This window comes from Lissotriton vulgaris, chromosome 5 (genome assembly GCF_964263255.1).
Source record: "Lissotriton vulgaris chromosome 5, aLisVul1.2, whole genome shotgun sequence".
Taxonomy (NCBI): Eukaryota; Metazoa; Chordata; class Amphibia; order Caudata; family Salamandridae; genus Lissotriton; species Lissotriton vulgaris.
The window spans coordinates 315203277-315207553 of NC_141693.1; positions in this window are offsets into that span (position 1 = coordinate 315203277).

The following is a 4277-nucleotide window of genomic DNA, read 5'->3' on the forward strand; positions in this document are numbered from 1 at the left end:
ATGTACAATAAAAAAAATCCTAATTTTTCTTTTGTTCTTGCAATGCTAGCAACTTGTTTTTGCCTATTCCAATGGTTGGTTGTTAATTTTTTTTTTTTAGGGGGCATAAACAATTGGAGGTTAAAGGTTGTGAACTAGTACCTGTATTATAACACTAGCAGGGCCCAGATGCTAGTGGAGAATCAACAGATGATGGTAGATTCCGAGAGCAGGCTGAGGTTGTGTTGAGTGATGTTGAGGTGGTAGTGGTGGTGGTGACTGGTGCTGAGACGATGCTGACGTGATGCTGAATGATACTTGGGTCTTGCTGAGTGATGATGATATGAAGGTGTGCTATTGCAAAGGCGATGCTGAGTGATACTGATGTGGTGTTGAGTGATGTTGTGGTGGTGCTGAGTGATGCTGTGGTGGTTGGACTGACTGATGCTGTGGTGGTGCTGAGTGATATTGTTGTGGCTCTGAGTGATGCTGTGGTGGTGCTGAGTGATGCTGTGGTGATGGTGAGTGATGCTGTGGTAGTGTTGAGGGATGCTGTGTTGGCCGTGAGTGATGCTTTGGTGGTGCTGAGTGATGCTGTGGTGTTGCTGAGTGATACTTTGGCAACTCTGAGTGATGCTGTTGTGGAGCTGAGTGATGCTGTGGTGGTGCTAAGTGATGCTGTGGTGACGCTGAGTGTTGCTTTGTTGGTGCTGAGAGATGCTGTGGTGGGGCTGAGTGATGCTGTGGTCCCTCTGAGTGATGCTGTAGTGCAGGTGAGTGATGCTGTGGTGGCCCTGAGTGATATTGTTGTGGCTTTGAGTGATGCTGTGGTGGTGCTGAGTGTTGATATGGTGGCGCTGAGTGCTGCTGTGGTGGTGCAAAGTGATGCTGTGGTGGTGCTGAGTGATGCGGTGGTGAGGCTGTGGTGGTGTGCAGATATGCTTTGTTGGCCCTGAGTGATGCTGTGGTTGCGCTGAGTGATGTGGTGATGCTGAGTGATGCTGTGGTGGCTCTGAGTGATGCTGCGGTGGCCCTGAGTGATGTTGTGGGGGCGCTGAGTGATGCTGTGGGGGTGTCGAGTGATATTGTTGTGGTACTGAGTGATGCTGTGGTGGAGCTGAGTGATGCTGTGGTAGTGCTGAGTGATGCTGTGGTGGAGCTGAGTGATGCTGTGGTGGTGTTGAGTGATGCTGTGGTGGTGTTGAGTGATATTGTTGTGGTACTGAGTGATGCTGTTGTTATGCTGAGTGATGCTGTGGTGGTGCAGAGTGATGCTGTGGTGGCCCTGAGTGATGCTGTGGTGGTGCCGAGTGATGCTGTGGTGGCACTGAGTGACACGGTGGTGTTGCGAAGTGATATTGTTGTGACCCTGAGTGTTGCTGTGGTAGTGATGAGTGATGCTGTGGTGATGCTGAGTGATGCTGTGGTGGCGCTGAGTGATGCTGTGCTGGCCCTGGGTGATGCTGTGGTGGCGTTGAGTGATGCTGTGCTGGCCCTGAGTGATGCTGTGGTGGTGCTGAGTGATGCTGTGGTGGTGCTGAGTGATGCTGTGGTGGTGCTGAGTGATGCTGTGGTGGTGCTGAGTGATACTGTGGTGGCCCTGAGTGATGCTGTGGTGGTGCAGGGTGAAGAGGGGTAGAAGGTTAGAAGATGGTAGAGGGGTAGATGAGGGGTAGAGGGGTAAAAGAGGGGTATAAGGGTAGAGGGGTAGTAGAGAGGTGGAGGGGTAGAGGGGTAGAAGAAAGGTAGAGGGTAGAAGAGGGGAAGAAGAGGGATAGAGGTATAGAAGAGAGATAGAAGAGGGATAGAGGGGTAGAAGAGGGGTATAGGGGTAGAAGAGGGGTAGTCGAGGGCTAGTAGAGGGGTCGAAGAGAGGTAGAGGGTTAGAAGAGGGGAAGAAGAGGGATAGAGGGGTAGAAGTGGGATAGAGGGGCAGAAGAGGGGTAGAGGGGTAGTCGAGGGGTAGTATAGGGTGTGGTAGAGGGGTAGAAGAGAGGCAGAGGGGTAGAAGAGAGGTAGAGAGGTAGTGTAGAGGTAGAGGGGTAGAAGAGAGGTAGAGGGTTAGAAGAGAGGTAGAGGGGTAGAAGAGAGATAGTGTAGAGGTAGAGGGGTAGAAGAGATGTAGAGGGGTAGAGGGGTAGTAGAGGGATAGAAGAGGGGTAGAGGAGTAGTAGAGGGGTAGAAGAAGGATAGAGGGGTAGAGGAGTAGAAGAGGGGTAGAAGAGAAGTATAGAGGTAGTGGAGGAGTAGAGGGGTAAAATAGGGGTAGAAGGGTAGAAGAGGGGTAGAAGAAAGGTAGAGGGGTAGAAGGGTAGAAGAGAGGTAGAGGGGTAGAAAAGAGGTAGAGGGCTAAAAAAGGATAGAGGGGCAGTAGAAGGGAAATGGGGTAGTAGAGAGGTAGAGGGGTAGTAGAAGGGTAGAGTGGCAGTAGAGGGGTCATAGAAGGGTAGAGGGGTAGTAGAGAGGTAGAGGGGTAGAGGAGTAGTAGAGGGGTAGAATACGGTTAGAGGGGTAGAAGAGGGGTAGAGGAGTAGGAGAGGGGTAGAAGAGAGGTATAGAGGTAGTGGAGGAGTAGAGGGGTAAAAGCGGGGTAGTGGAGGAGTAGAGGGGTAAAATAGGGGCAGAGGGGTAGAAGAAAGGTAGAGGGGTATAAGGGTAGAAGAGAGGTAGAGGGGTAGAAGACAAGTAGAGGGCTAAAAAAGGATAGAGGGGTAGTAGAAGGAAATGGGGTAGTAGAGAGGTAGAGGGGTAGAATAGAGGTAGAAGAGAGGTAGTGTAGAGGTAGAGGGGTAGAAGAGAGGTAGAGGGGTAGAAGAGAGGTAGAGGGGTAGAAGAGAGATAGTGTAGAGGTAGAGGGGTAGAAGAGATGTAGAGGGGTAGTAGAGGGGTAGAAGAGGGGTAGAGGAGTAGTAGAGGGGTAGAAGAAGGATAGAGGGGTAGAGGAGTAGAAGAGGAGTAGAAGAGAGGTATAGAGGTAGTGGAGGAGTAGAGGGGTAAAGAGGGGTAGTGGAGGAGTAGAGGGGTAAAATAGGGGTAGAGGGGTAGAAGAGGGGTAGAAGAAAGGTAGTAGGGTAGAAGAGAGGTAGAGGGGTAGAAGAGAGGTAGAGGGCTAAAAAAGGATAGAGGGGTAGTAGAAGGGAAATGGGGTAGTAGAGAGGTAGAGGGGTAGTAGAAGGGTAGAGTGACAGTAGAGGGGTAATAGAAGGGTAGAGGGGTAGTAGAGAGGTAGGGGGTAGAGGAGTAGTAGAGGGGTAGAAGAAGGATAGAGGGGTAGAGGAGTAGGAGAGGGGTAGAAGAGAGGTATAGGGGTAGTGGAGGAGTAGAGGGGTAAAAGAGGGGTAGTGGAGGAGTAGATGGGTAAAATAGGGGTAGAAGAGGGGTAGAGGGGTAGAAGAAAGGTAGAGGGGTATAAGGGTAGAAGAGAGGTAGAGGGGTAGAAGACAAGTAGAGGGCTAAAAAAGGATAGAGGGGTAGTAGAAGGGAAATGGGGTAGTAGAGAGGTAGAGGGGTAGTAGAGGGGTAGAGTGGTAGTGGAGGGATAGTAGAAGGGTAGAGGGGTAGTAGAGAGGTAGAGGGGTAGTAGAGGGGTAGATGGGTAGTAGACGGGTAGAGGGGTAAAAGAGGGTAGAAGGGTAGAAGAGGGTAGAGGTGTAGAAGAGGGGTAGCGAAGGGTAGAGGGATAGTGGAGGGGTAGAGGGGTAGAAGAAGGGTAGAAGAGAGGTAGAGAGGAGGAAGAGGGGTAGAAGGGTAGAAGAGGGTAGAGGTGTAGAAGAGGGGTAGAGGGGTAGTAGAAGGGTAGAGGGGTAGTAGAGGGGGAGAGGGGCAGAAGAGGGATAGTGGGGTAGAAGAGGGGCAGAGGGGTAGAAGAGGGATAGAAGAGTGGTAGAGGGGTAGAAGAGGAGGTACAAGAGAGGTAGAGGGGTAGAAAAGAAGTAGAGGGATAGAAGGGTGGTAGGGTAGAGGGGTAGAATAGAGGTAGAGTAGAGGTAGAGAGGTAGAAGAGAGGTAGAGGGTAGAGGGCTAGAGGGGTGGTAGAGGGGTAGAAGAGGGAAAGAGGGGTAGTAGATGGATAGAAGAGGGGTAGCGGGGTAGAAGAGGGGTAGTAGAGGGGTAGAAGAGGGGCAGAGGGGTAGAAGAGGGGTAGTAGAGGGGCAGAGGTGTAAAAGGGATAGAAGACGAGGGGTAGAAGAGAGGTAGAGGGGAAGAAGAGTAGAGGGCTAGAAAAGGGGTAGAAGGGCAGAAGAGGAATAGATGGGTAGAAGAGGGGTAAAGGGGTAGAAGAGTGTTAGAGGGGTAGT